A 15,579-nucleotide genomic window follows, 5' to 3' on the forward strand; every position below is an offset into this window, starting at 1 on the left:
CACCCCTAAGTATTTGATGAATTGAAAACTTATGTCCACAAAAATCGTGCACACAAATGTTTACAGCAGACTTGATTGCCAAAATTAGAAACACCCAAGATATAGATGATTTGACAGATGGAATGGGTAAACAAATTGTGGTATATCCAAATGATGAATTATTATTTAACAATAATTTTTTAAAAGGCTATCAAGACATGAAAATACATGGAAGGAATTTAGCACATAGTGCAAGTGAAACAAGCCAGTCTGAAAAGCTATATATATATATATATTATATGATTCAAATTATATGACATTCTGAAAAAGGCAAAACTATAGAGAGAATAAAAAACATCAGAGACTGCCAGAAGTTTGAGGTGGGGGAAGAAGGGAGGAGGTAAAGAGGTGGCAAATGGCAAACTATTCTGTGTGATATTGCAATGATGGATATATGACCTTATGCATATGTCAAAACTATAAAGAGCACTTGGTTGGCTCAGTTGTTAGAGTGTGTGACTCCTGATCCCAGAGTCATGAGTTCGAGTCCCACATTGGACATGGAGCCTACCTAAAATGCTACTTAGGATACCATTATGGGAAAATACCATAGTTTATCTATGTGATTGCTGATGAAGATTTGGGTTGTTCCCACTGTTTTTCTTTAGTGAATAAATTTGCTATGAACATTCTCATATGCATCTTTTAGTGAATGTATGCATCCATTTCTCTTGAGTACATGTATACCTAGGTGTGGTATGACTGTGTTATAGATACTGAAACAATTTTCCAAAGTGGTTATACAATTAAAATTTATACTAGAGGGATCCCTGGGTGGTGCAGCGGTTTGGAGCCCGCCTTTGGCCCAGGGCACGATCCTGGAGACCCGGGATCGAATCCCATGTCGGGCTCCCGGTGCATGGAGCCTGCTTCTCCCTCTGCCTGTGTCTCTGCCTCTCTCTCTCTCTCTCTGTGACTATCATAAATAAATAAAAATTAAAAAAAAATTTATACTAGAGACATATGAAGGTTCCAGTTGCCCCCCCTTCATCACCAGCTTTTGCTAATACCTGTCTTTCCAATGTCAGACATTCTGGGGAGTGCACAGTGGTATTCTGGTTTTAATTTGTATTTGCCTAATGAGTAATGAAATTGAGTATTTTCCCCAAAATAATTATTGCACATTTGGATACCCACATTAATAAGTTTTTGCTGAAGTCTTTTTCCCATAAAGTTTAGACTGTCTACCTTTACAATTGATTCGTAGTTACTTATATTTCTAAGTTCAATCCCTTTGTCAGATATTTGTGTTGTAAATATCTTCTTTCAGTCTGTGACTTGCCTTTTAAGTCTTTGGTTAATAGAAGTTCTTAATTGTGATAAAATTTAATTTATCAATCTTTTGTTTTACAATTAGTGCTTTTTATACTACTTAAATCTAACACCAAGTTTACAAATCCATTATTATGTTCTCTTCTGAAAGGTTTATTTTTTACTTTTAGCTCTATAATCCATATCTAATTAACTTTTGTATATTCTGTGAGGTAAGGGCCATAGTTCATACCATGCAAATGGATATTCAATGAATTCAGCAATATTTGTTGAAAATTTCCATCCTTTTCCCCTAAATTATATTACTGCTTCTGTTGTAAATCAGATGATTGTACATGTATAGATCTTTTTCTTTATTTGACTTTGTTTCATTGCTTTGTCTATCCTTATGCCAGTAGTACACTACCTTAATTATGAAGCTTTTTTAAAAAGATTTATTTATTTATTTATTTATTTATTTATTTATTTATTTATTTATTTATGAGAGACATTGGGGGGGGGGAGAGGGAGAGAGACAGAGACACAGACACAGACATATACACAGGCAGAGGGTGAAGCAGGCCCCATACAGGGAGACTGATGTGGGACTCGATCCCAGGTCTCCAGGATCAGGCCCTGGGCTGAAAGCAGCGCTAAACCACTGAACCATCTGGCCTTCCCAATTATGAAGCTTTATAAGAAGTATTTATATCGGGATCCCTGGGTGGCGCAGCGGTTTGGCGCCTGCCTTTGGCCCAGGGCGCGATCCTGGAGACCCGGGATCGAATCCCACATCGGGCTCCCGGTGCATGGAGCCTGCTTCTCCCTCTGCCTATGTCTCTGCCTCCCTCTCTCTCTCTCTCTCTCTGTGTGTGACTATCATAAATAAATAAAAATTAAAAAAAAAATAAAAAATAAAATAAAAAAAAAATAAAGAAGTATTTATATCATGGGGTGCCTGGGTGGCTCAGTCCATTAAGTGTCTAACTCAATCTCAGCTCATGTCTTGATCTCCAGGTCATTGGGCTGTATGCTGAGCCTACGTTAAAAAAAAAAAAGTATTTCTATCTTGTCTTTGGCTATTCTCAATACATTGCCTTTTCTTATACACATTTTAGAATCAGTTCTAATTTAGTCTTTCTTTATAATTTCTAATTTTTTGTATTTAATTTTACTTTTAATCAAAATTACATACACAGTTTAAATAGCTCTTTAAATCTCAAATTGTTCTATAAGGCTTTCAGTAAAAATCAGTGGTTTTTACTTTGCCTCTTTCTACCCCATTTCAATCCCATTTCAAGAAGCAATCCTTCTCAACTTTTAGTTTTCTTCTGGTATTTAATTTCATATTTCTCAATAATATACTTTTGGTGTTATTACTTGATTTTCAGCATTAGATATTATCCATTAACTTCTTTCTATGGAAGATAATTTTGCTCTCACATTTTCCCAACATAATTTTTTAGATAAGTATTCATGAATTACATAATTATTATCTTATAAATATTATTCACAACATTTTAATACCTTTTTTTGTTTTCCCTAGAACAATCACCTCCTTTTCTTCAATTTTAACTTTTATGTACTGTTTACTACCATTAATTCATTCTTGAACTCCTTGCTAGAAATCCAGATCTTCTCTGAATATATTCAGTTACATCAGGTAACCTATCACATTATATTTCTTTCTTTCTTTCTTTTTTATTCATGAGAGACACACACAGAGACAGAGACGTAGGCAGAGGGAGAAGCAGGCTCTTCGCAGGAGCCCATTGCAGGACTCAATCCCAGACCCCAGGATCATGCTCTGAGCCAAAGGCAGACGCTCAACCACTGAACCACCCAGGTGTCCCTCTTTTTTTGAATACACATCTCATGTATCCTATCCTCCCCCAAGTCTGGACTGGCTTATCTCTAGTCCTGCCACACAGATGTTGCCAAAGTATCTTCTTTCATTACTATTTTTGAGATTTCCTTTGCCTCTCTCCTATGTTGGACCATATTGTTTTCTAGATCCCATGTCTTTCTTGGTTTCCTCCCTTGTTTTGACAGAGCATATCTTGTAATAACTTTCTAGGAAAGAGTTCATAGAACATTTTTTTTTTTTGAGAATTTGCTGTCTTTATTCTAGTCGTATAATTAATGGATCATTTGACCAGGTTGGAGTAAATTAATTTCCCTCAAGAGTTTGAAATATCACTCCATTTTCTAGATTTTGATGTTGCACTTTATATTGCAGTTGCTGTAATAACATGATGTAATAAATGTTAGTTTGATTCCTGATTCTTACATGTTTTTCACTCTTGGAAGGTTTTAGGATTTCCTTTTTGTTCTTCAGCTCCTAAAATTTCCTGCCTAAAGGAATTGATATGGATCTTTGCTCATATATTGTGCTGGGCATTGTGTGGGTCTCTCCTTTTGTGAGATAATTTTTTTTAGTGCTGACACCCTTTCAGATTATTTCTGTAATAATTTCTACCCCTTTGTTTTATTTTTTTTTCTGTTTAAGAATATTCCATTAAAATGATATTGGACCTCTGGACTGATCCTCTAATTTTGTTATATTTCTTCCTATTTTCTATCTCCTAAACAGATATGTCATACTTTCCACTTGACTTAGTAAATTTTATCTTCTATTCCTTCAATTGAAATGTTTGTTTCTGCTGTGTTCTCCTATTCCCAAGAATTTGTTTTTGCTCAGTAAATGATGCTTTTTTATGGCCTTCTGTTCTTGTTTGGTAGATGCTATATCTTTTTCATTTCTATGAGGATTATGAGGATTAATTAAGTTGTTTGAAGTTTTCTTCTGTTTCATTCAGTATCTCTTTTCTGATTCTTTTTTTGTTTCTTTGTTTTGGTCAATGCCCTTGGGTCAAAAACCCAGTATCATAGTTGTTTTTTTTTTGTTGTTGTTGTTGTTTGTTTGTTTGTTTGTTTTTCATATCCAGGGTTATTATTGGCTGTGTGTGTGTGCTCATATTTTAGGTTCCAAAAAAGGTTGCTTATAAACTCTGAATGAGTGGATGGGCCTTGTTGAGTAGTGGGCTTCACTCTAAAATAATTTGGCTGAGGTGTTTTCTTAGAGGATCCCACGGGTTAATATCAATATGTCTATCTGTTGGCAGGTTCCCTAGAGATGAATCCTCCATTTTTATGCCTGAAGGTTATGAATTCCTGACAGCTTCTGGGACTAAGTGGGAGAAGAGGCTAAGGCAGATGTAGAGGAAGCTTACATCTCAGAAGTTTCACAGTTAATCTATTCTCCCTGGTTTTAGTACAGTTCTTTTGTATTTCATGGCAAGGTGAGGCTGGAGTCTCTCTGGTTTGATTTTCCAGGGAGTGAACCTTTTGTTTTCTTTCATGGTGGAGGAAGAGTTTGGTCGTTTAGCTGAAAAGGCTGGGGGATATCTATAAGGTTGTTTCTTATATGGATTATCAACTAAGATTCTGGCTTTCTTCTTCACTCAAACCCCCACTTTCAGAGGTGATTGATACTCCAAATACTGTGAATTTCTATGGCTTTAGACCATGGATCTACTTGTTTCGAAGTTACCTTGAAGTTTCTCCACCCCAAACCACTTCTGGGCTTTTTCGAGTCTCCTAAGTTAGTAACTACTCATCCATCAGATTTTCAGCTTTCAAAAAATTTTATTGTCATCTCTTTTTCCATTATTTTTACACTTGTGGGTGTATATATTTTAAAACCTTTATTGCCTTCTTAGTGAGATTTCTAGAGGGAAAATAGTAAATACTTGTTCAACCTACATTTTAACTGGAAATGAGTTAGTCAGTATTCAAAAATTGAAAGTCAACACTTGCCTGAAAATTGGGTGACCAGTTTTTGGTGTCTCTGAAAGAGAAGTAAGAACTGCACTCTCCTACTGTTGTTCTAATAGCTAACTGATGATGAAAAATGCCCCTATTGAGCATGTCTCTTTGGTGGATGTGATAGAATGGAATGGGATCCAAGATAGATCATTGCCAATGAGACATTTGGGGGCTGGCTTCTCTGGATATTGAGGATCAAATCCCCACAAGAAAGTGGCAACATTATAATGTAAAACTGCTGTTCTGGATTTGTTAGCTTGATTATTACAGGGTGAATACAAAAGAAATAACAGAATATAATAAGTATTGAACACATGGTCTTTATTTAGGAATGATTATTTTATTCATTTGTTGCAAAGATGAGAAACCTAATTTGGAATATCAATTGAACATTCAGATTTTATTTATAGGAAATTCTTCAAGCATATGAGTGTACTTTATTCTCTACTTTCAATTGGAGTCTTTGCAGAATTATTTCCATATTTTACTGATAAATGTAACTTGTGTTACAACAAGTCATAGGTGATGATGCTAGATTCCAAAAAATACACATTCTTGAGAAACTTAACACTAATTTGTGGTAATGTTTTTTTTTTTTCCACTTTGCTTTGTGTGGCTGGGAAATTAGGCTGCATTTTTTTTTTAAGAAGTGAAATAAATCTTGGCTTAGTAACATGTGGCTCACATGCCATCATTTGTGACTTGCACAGCCTTGTCTTAGATAACTGTTTTATTACCTTCCATCATCATTAATGAAGATTTATTTCCCATCAATAGAGGGTAGACTTTCATTGCCAGGTTTAGGTACTGCTATGATCAGTATTACACTGCCAGAAAAATGAAAAGATAGGAAGAAAAATGAAAAGATAGGAAGAAAAATGAAAAGATAGGAAGAAAATGTGGAAAAGTATGTTTGAGAATAGTAAACTAATAAGGACAGTCATAAAACTCCTATAAGGAGACTTCAGAAACTTGAGATGTTTCAGGCTATCCAAATACATGGAGCTTTTAAAAGTATGGAATGTGGAGAGTAGCTAAATGGGAATTATTTCAGATATATGACCCTGTTTGTAGGAGTTTGTGAGTAAAAAAAGAAAGAAAGAAAGAAAGAAAGAAAGAAAGAAAGAAAGAGAATGGAATTACACTTAATTAGACAGAAGGAGATAGATGAAAAATGTTGAGTGAATTGGGGAAATACCTGGACCCTGAAGAATGTTTTGGGTGTTGTGTATGTATAGTGAACTTTTTAGTGGATGACAACCAAAGTTGTAGCAGAAAAACTGAAAAAGTGCTATAGAATTTAGAGTGTGGAGCTAATATAATACTTACAAACCTATGACCCATGTAGTTGTATTCCTAAGTACTATAACATTTTCAAAAGCACAGAACAAATAGGCAATCCACACTGTAATGTGTCTCTCAAAAATATTTGAGGAAGTCCAAGTGTGTGATTCAAAGCATTTCTTACTAAAGTCCTTTTCTTTTCTAATTTGCAGCACCCAGCTCCCAGGTGGTTATGTATGCAGGTCAATAGACCCATGTTTGTATTGAGCAAGGTATCTAATAAACAAGAATAGAACCTGTTTGGGGACATTACTAGTAGGATTTTGAGAATGATATTGATATAAATATTGTTCAAGTAGCTTCTACATTGTAGAAGCCTGGACATCCTTTGCTTTGTATCTAACCAACTTTAAGGAAGAGTGAGCCACCTATGTTTCTTGACCTTCTCATGCATAATTCAGAATTCTATTGGTTGTTATGCCATATCCTATATCTTTGGATAGAAGCTTTATTGACATGACTAGGTTGTTACTAAGAGAGCTGTTTTCACCCAAGTCCTTCTTCTTGAATTATTATCTTCTCAAGAGGGAGACTAGATGAAGGAATTAAAGAAGAGAAATAGTTTTTGAAGGAGCCATAAGTCCCTGTTGTGTATGCCCATATAAACCCCAATGCACTGGGAAAAAAAGATCAAATTGTACTTTTTTTTATCAATAAGATGCCTACTACTACTAGTTGAATCATTCAAATCTCTTCTAGAAGCATGTGATTAGAAATATTTCTGTAAAAATAAGTACATTTGAAACAAATCAATTGATTTAATAATTGAGCCTAACTAAATATTATCCTTAATAAGTAATAATTGTGAGAAAAGTTTAAGTTTGCTTATCACAACAAACTAAAGGACAGATCCATTTCATTGAAAAATATTTTCCCAAATCCAATCCCATAAAGTCATACATGATTAAAACATAAATTTGGATGAGAAGTCCACATCAAAAACTGTCCTTTATTTTGATTTTTCACCCTTGAGAAATTTTAGAGTAGATTTATGACTCTATAAAAATTAGAAGAATAAATATTCATTAAGGGCAAATGATGTACCAGGCTTTGCCTTAAGTCCTACGGGAGGAATAAAGAAGGTCTGGCTTCTTAAAATCTTGTACAGGAAAATTGTATGGACTGAAAGTTTAAATAACATCATAAGACATAAGTAATACTTAAGTCAGCAGTGGAAAAGAACAAACAAGGCCAATTATCAATATAACTCAGACATTAAAATTCCTTTGGAATCAATAATTCAACTATTTGACTAAAGAACAGGATTTTTAAAAAATGTACAGGAGACAAGCCTAGAAAGATAAGTTGGGTTAAAATTATGAGCTGTAGATGCCAGGCTAAGGTTTTAGAACTTGATTTTATAGGGAAATAATTGAAAAGTTTAATTTTAACCTCAAGTGCAGAAATGACAAAATCAAGCAGCATGTTGGGGAGATGAATATCTCAATTATATGCAGACTGAGCAGAGAAACTTCAGACACTGAGATGGACTAAAAAGATACTCCCTTTTTGCAGACTGTTTAGGTCACTCTTTGGATATAAGATGAACCTCCCACCATGCAAAATTTGATTTGAATGTCTAGATTGATGATGCCACACACACACCAAGAGGGTATGAAAAGGTTTACTACTCACATAATGAGGTTTTCTGGAGAGAGCAAGCCACAAGTGGCTTGAGAGAACAGAGAGGGGTGACCACTTGGTTTTTTATAACGGTTGGAGTATATGACTGGAGTGGGTATTCTCTCCCAAGTGCCGAGGCTTGCATGGTTTGAATTTCCTACTGGTGCCAAAGGAGAAAGCATCTAGACTTTCTTATCAGTTTGTTAAGGTATAGAGCAGAAGGAGGAGAAGAATGATGTGGCTTGACAGATGTCAGCAATCAGAAATCAAAAATAGAGTCAGACTTTTTATTATAGAATGGTAAGAGTGTTAAAGTTCTGAATGAGGATGCTGTTAATATTATAAATATTATAAATGAACTATAAGCCTCCACCTGATAGAACTGGCATTGTGAAGGCAAGTCTCTGGGAGAATGGATTTTATTTTATTTTATTTTTTATTTTTTTTGAGAATGGATTTTAATAAGCATGTGGTTATATAATATTCAATTTACAGGCCAATTGAGAGTTTTGGAATGTCGAGGAGGTCTCTGGAGCTTTGAAATAAATATCCCAGCAACCCTTGACCTTTTGTTCATTGCATTTAAAAAAAATATCTAACAGATTACTTATGTTTTAGAGAAAGATTTTTTTTAAAAGATGCAAAGCTAAGTGGAGATTGTGTACATCTGAGATCAGAACTGTAGATTCTGTTGTTCAATAAATCAATTTTGTTTTGAGTGCCAGTTACAAATTGTCAATGTGTGTGCGGTAAGAATCATCTAGAAAACTTGTTTAAAATGTCCATTACTGCCTTCAATCCCAGGGATTCTGGATAAAAGGTCTTGGGTAGATCTCAGGAATATGCCTCAAGACAATGTTTCTGATGCAGGGGTTGACATGCCTCACTTGAGAAACATTGCTGCACTGTGTGCCTGGTACTGCACCAGATATTACCAAAGCTTCAGGCAAAGTCTAACACAATCCCAATCAATGACAAATTGACTACTTTGCTGGCTCTTTCCTTGCCTAACCCATTTTTTAACTTCTGGACTTAGGAGGTTTGTAAAGGCAAAAATAAAAGCCAAAACTGCAATTCTGTTTAGTTACTCTTCAGGATTTAGCAGTGCTTGAGTGCTTACTATGACAATGAGCTTTCTATGCTTTTTCTAATTTCACTTTCACAAAGTCAACTAATTACCACCTTTTACAGTAGAAAGTTGAGGCTCAGTAAGATTAAACAACTCACTTAAGTAATACAGCCACAGTGGTAAAGCCCGGTTTTAAACCTAGTTTTGTATAAATCAAATTTATATTATGAACCATGACATCCTGTCACTACAGAAGCCTGGTGCTGGCTCTGCAGCCTCACTTGAGTGATGAATGGGATATCCTGGCACTCAGGGAAGAATTAGGCAGCTGCCCATTTAGTTTTCTTATATATTGACAATAGAATAACAAATGTTGGTCTGATGTTAGAATAGAACTTTCCTCATTGGCTGACATTTCAGCCGTTCCATGGGCTTCTGGAAGACCTGAGATTTGTAGATGGCTTCCCTGTAAACACAGTTTATCTGATTTAGAATAGCACTTTTAGGACCAGGCGTTTTTAAGACACTATGAGTATTTCTGGCTGGAGGAGAGTGAATTGGGGAGAGGGGATATGACTTGGGATTAGGGGATATGTAGGGACCAGATCATACAGGGCTTTTGGGATCACAGTCAGAAATTTAGTCTTTATTTTCAGTACAGTGAGAAACAAATGAAGTATTTTAAATAGGGGAGTCAGTGGTCTTAGTTGTTATCTTTTTTAAAAAGATTTTTATTTGAGAAAAAGAGAGAGGGAGACGGAGAAGCAGATACCTTGATGAGCAGGGAGTCCTGACATGGAACTAGATCCCAGGACCCAAGGTTCATGACCTGAGCCAAAGCCAGAGGCTTAACTGACTGGGCCACCTAGCACTCCTCTCATTTTATATCTTAAAAATAGCCTATTGGTGGCTGTGTAAAGAATGAATGAGAAGGAACAGAGTTGAAGAAAGGAGGTGAGCAAACAAAACTCCATTTGCCTAAGATCATTAGTAATACATTTAGCACAGAGGATTTTTTGGAGGGAATGGGGAGGATAGAAGAAAATGGGTTATGGGCATACTCAGAAGACCATTTCTTTTTTTTTTTTTTATTTTTTCAGACCATTTCTAATTAAATATTTCAGGGAACATTTTTCTTCTCTCACATCTCTCTACTTGATTTTGATTGCCTCTCTTCCTTCTTGGTGCTTCACCTTTTTGCCTCCTGCCTACCCTTTCCTGAATATTTGCCCACCTCTCTCCCTCTGTGTCTGTCTTCACTCCTTTCTTTTTTTTTTTTTTTTTCTTCACTCCTTTCTTATGTAGAGAAGTTTCACTCCTGTCCTACTATCTGCAGGCAAGTTATAACCTGTGTGATTGGTTTAGTAAGCAGGCCGGATGCTAGGGTATGATCCAGAATAACTTTTGCTCCTCTTGCCATTCTATTCAAATGCTATGGTGTGTCCTTCCTTTACCCCTTGATGACAACCACAGATTCCTAAGAAAGGAGTAAGATGGGATTCTCTCAGTGATGGTGCAGATCAGCCAGGACTAATGAAAAAGCATGATGTGGAAAGAGAGACCAAGAGGTAAAGGCCACCGAGAGTCACTCAGAAATAAGGGACTAATGGGATGCTCAAAAGACAACATTCTTTCTGCAAGCTAAATGACCAATGAGACTCTCTACAAGAGTAGGCACTGCTCAGATTTAATTTCAACAGCTAGAATTGGAGATGCAGATGCTTCATTATTAATGAGGTTGACCTTTATATGTAATCACTTATGGGTATTGATCTGCTAATGATTTTTGATTTGGGAAAACCACTTTCACTATTTACTCTGTTTAGGAGACTTTAATTTCAGGTCTCCTAGGATTAATAAATGAAGATAAGAGCTTAAAGGCGATCAGGATGCCTACAGATCTCTGAGCAGATTCTTTTCTTTCTCTAAGGATGATTCAGAAAACAGGCTGGGCTCTGAGCATGACCACAAGCTGACTGCCTGAGTCAGTAGTTCAGGGTGAGAAGTGAGAACAAGAGTTAGTTTTCTTTAATGTGTGGAAGCATATTCCTGATCTTCCCCGTCCTTGACTGGCTTGGTCACTCATACACTCTTAGGAGCTCCATCAAGTGAGAGGAAGCCTTTGCTGGCTTCTGTCTCATGAAGAGGAGGGGTCTGAGGTGAGGCACAGATGGATTCTTGCAATACAGCCAAACAGTGTGATTCTGAAGATTTAAACAAATCACTTTGTTAACAGTAGAGTGTTATGTAAATGTCACTGGATTTAATTTTAATTTTCTGAGCTGCTGGTTCACAAGACTTAGGACTGTTAATGTAATTGAGCACTTAATTATGTAATAGAGTACATATAATGACAACTTAAGGTCATTGCTTAGAAATGATTGCAATGTATACTTTAAGTGATGATTTCACATCTTTATATATTTGAGCCCTTTGTAAGTATGAGTACCTCATATGTAGGGACATATTTGTATATATAGTATAATTTTAATCTTGCTATTCGTGAAGAGCAAAGGGACTTGAAAAGCTTTGCAAATAAAAAAATTGCAATCATGGAGTTTTTAAGAGACTGACTTCGAAATGGAAATAAATACCTTATATTTTCTTCTAATTAGAAAAATTTAAAGGCTTTTAAAAATGTCCAGTAATTCAGACAAGTGTACAGAGAAGATTAACAGTCATCTATAATTCTATAGTAAAGAGATTACTCCTATTAACACATAAACATATGGAATAATGTATAAAACAAATCATGGGCATTTTTCCATTTTAATAAACATAAACCCTACATCATAATTTTTTATAATTTATTTTGAAGTAATTTCAAACCTAAAGTCCACATATTTTCTTTGTCCAGATCCCCCTGTATTAACATTCTGCCACTTTGACTACTCCATTTCTATCTCTATCTATACACACACATATGCACACTCACATACATATATATCTCCATCATCCTTAGTCTTTTTCTGAATCATTTGAGAGAAAGTTGCAAACATGATGCTTCATCATTTCTAGACCCTCCAGTGTATTTTCCACCTCCACCCTCAGAAAAGGAAGCTTTCCTATGTTTCCACCATAGAAGCTGCTGAATTAGGAAATTAATATTGGTGCAACACAACTCCTCAAATCATAGACCCCAGTCACATTTCCTCGACTATTCCCAAAAATCTCTATTTTTTTCTTCTGATGCAAGACCCAATCTAGAATTATGTGTGGCATTTAGTTGTTATATCTCTTTAATTTCCTTCTCCCTGGAACATTTCCTCACTCTTTTCCTATATTCTGTGGCCTTGACATTTTAAATTACGTATCTGTATTTAATTATGTATTCATTATGTATAATGTCTCTCAACCTGAGTCTGTTCAGTGATTCCTCCTGCCTAGAGTCAGGCCATCCATTCTTGACAGTGATACTCCAGGAATGCTCCTAACAGTGCTCCTCACAGGGCATCCCACAGGAGACAGTGTGATGTTGACCCATCCCACCACAGTGATGTAAACCTTCATCACCTCATGTGACTCAGGCAGACTACTGGCTCCCAAAGATATCCTAGCCCTAATTTTAGGAACCTGTGCATGTGTTGCCTTAAATGGCAAAAAAGACTTTGCAGGTGTATTTAAGGTTAAAGACTTTGAGATGGGAAAATTATTCTGGTGGATGACACATGTGGGTCCATTCTAATCATGAGTTCTTCATAAAGACCAGAGCTTTTATTAAGACTAGAGACAACCAGGGAGGCAGCAGTGTGAGAGAAACTCAATCCACCAGTGTTGGCTATGAAATTGGAGGAAAGAGGCTCTAAGCCAAAGAATGCAGGCAGCCTGTAAAAGCTGAAAAGACAAAGAAATGGATTGTCTCCTGGCGCCTCCAGAAAGGAACACATCCCAATAAAATCTTGATTTTAGCCCAGTGACATCTCTGTCAGACTTCTGACCTACAGAATTGTAAAGATAATACATTAGTATTCTTTAAGCCACCAAGTTTGTGGTAATTTGTTACAGCGGCAATTGAAAATGAATATACTTTGTCAAAATGTCATTCTTGGTTGAAAGCCACTGATTGAACTTAAATGAGTATATGAGGGCATTACGAGAACCACATAGTTCTCGCAGATTTGATTTTAAGCTTGAGAACAAGGGTTTAGCAATGGTCAGAAACCAAGGGAGCTCTGAAATGCCAAGACATCGGGGAGAGAAAATAGTTAAGTTTCAGTCTCCCATCTTACCCCACCAAAACTTTGCACCATGGGGAATAACAATTTTCCAAAGAATTAGGAAGGAGAATAAAAGTGAAGTTTTACCCCCAGCTTCTCTCACTATGTGTGTATTGCAGATTTCCAGTTTTTAAATGTAGCTCCCAATTTTCTCTTGAACTCAAGTTCCACATTAAAACTCCAGATAAGTAGCAATTCTGATTCCTTTTGAATTCTCCTCCCTTTCTTCCTTCCTTCCCTCCTTTCTTTTCCTTTTCCTTTTAACCCTTCCTTTCCTTTCTTCCTCCCTTCCTCCTTCCCCTTTCCCTTCTTTTTTCCCTCTCTTCTTTCTCTCACCTTTTTTACTTTTTACTTTCTTTTTTGGCTTTCTTACTTTTTTTCTGGTCTCTTCTCAGTCTTTATGGAAAATAATGCACATTCCTGGGAAATTCCCCAGGCATATGTTGCAGATTTTCCTGCCACATCTTGTACTTACTATCCATTCCACCCAAGCCATCCCCCCCACTTCTATGCCTGGCAAACCAGCACTTACCCTTCGCCACCAAGGTTAATTTCTCTGAACTTTCTCTAAGTCCCCCAGGGTACATCACTTTCTTCATAGAGGCATTACTGTACCTTTCCTATTTCTCAGCTCTAGTGCTATGTTGACATTCTTTCTTCTTTTTCATTTTATTTTCTCAGACCTTAAACTCCTTTTTGGAAGTTACCTTCAGTGGCTTTTCATTATGTCTGACCCATGGTTGATATTGATTGAGTGGATGAGAGACTGCCAAGGATGCTTTCTGAAATCTGCTAAGGTTGGTATATCCTCCTGGCAATCTGTATATGCAATTCATCATAGGAATTATAAGATGTGTTTCATAGAAGAAGAAAATGTTTTCATTTATGTATACCCTGCCCCAGGCAACAGGTCTAAGCAAAGAGTCACGGAAAACAAAGTGGATGAGAGGGAGGCAGATGATTCTGAAGTTGATTATACTTTTTCTAAAGAATCCCAGTTCTTTGGACAAATACATTTAATATTCCACATGCGCCCCCCACTACCTCCTTTAAGAATCCCTTCTGTAGGGTGGCTGATGCAAGTATGCTGCTAATCTCATTTTTGTTGTTCTGTGGAGGCGTGGGAACAGGGACTGTGAGTCCTCATTCAGATTTTAATGTTGAATGGAACCTTCTGGAAGAATCTGAGCACAGGAATTCTTACAGATAAGGGCTTCAAGAAACATAGTGAAGAGTGGTCACAAGAGCATCAAGGACTTACAAAACTAGAATTAACCTGTTAGTTTAGTGACTACTTATAAAATAAAAACTTTAGAGCTGAAAAGGACTGTCACAAATATTTACAACAGATCTTCAGCCTATCAATTGTAATAAATTACTGATTGACCTTCTTAATGGGCTACCATGTTCCTCTCACCTTGCTTTCCTGGCACTGCCAGCCTGGAAGTTTCCAGCGAATCACTATTTTAACGGATGGAGCAGTGGAGTCCTGCAGCAGCCTGTTCCACCCATGTCTGAGGGTAGATCCAAAAGTTGAAAACACTAGAACCCTAAGGATAGCCCATCCCCATTCTTAAGGTCTTTTATTTACATATTATTTATCCCTTGTTTTATTCCAAAAATTATTTCAGGTTGTCTCTGAAAACATACATATAATGCTGCAGGATAACTGTACAGAAATCAGAGGAAAGGAAAATAAAGTAAAACCAGAGACAAGATTAATACACAAAATACTTGAAATAACAGCCTGAAGTGGGATTCAGATTTGGCTCTGAGCTTCCTAGCTGTCAAACAAAATGAAACATAATTGATTATAATGTTTATGGTGTCTAAAAATGAAAACAAGTAATTTTTTGAGAGATGCATAGCTCTTCCCAATACTGACAGCTGGCAGAAACATCTCTTGTGACTTCTCAAAGAGATCAACATCTTTAACAGTATTTCTGCAATTAAAAAAATGGCAAGCTTAGAATGACCTCCTCTTATTACCTCCCTGTGTGCAAGCCAAAGGCACAATGCAGAAGCATAGTTTGTTTATGAGGAACCAAAAAGCAATGAAATTTAAGGCAATTTTTTTCCTTTGAAACTTTTAGATAGAGGAGGACAGAGTGGACTCTCTAGCTTTACAGTAATGTCCTTTGAGCTATATTTCTTAAAGCTAACCTTTTATTTAAAAAAAAATGTTCCATAAAGAATTCACAGTGTATT

General features: G+C 36.3%; 1 protein-coding gene across 4 annotated transcripts in view; it reads left to right on the forward strand.

Moving 5' to 3' along the window:
- Positions 1-15,579, forward strand: part of LACC1 (laccase domain containing 1) — a 181,695-nt gene that overhangs the window by 54,430 nt on the left and 111,686 nt on the right. For all 4 annotated transcript variants that reach the window (XR_012010115.1, XR_012010116.1, XR_012010112.1 and 1 more), the window contains one exon: positions 14,053-14,168. The gene's annotated coding sequence lies outside the window, so the exon portion shown is untranslated. The remainder of the gene's footprint in view (positions 1-14,052; positions 14,169-15,579) is intronic.

Source organism: Canis lupus, chromosome 17 (genome assembly GCF_048164855.1).
Source record: "Canis lupus baileyi chromosome 17, mCanLup2.hap1, whole genome shotgun sequence".
Taxonomy (NCBI): domain Eukaryota; kingdom Metazoa; phylum Chordata; class Mammalia; order Carnivora; family Canidae; genus Canis; species Canis lupus.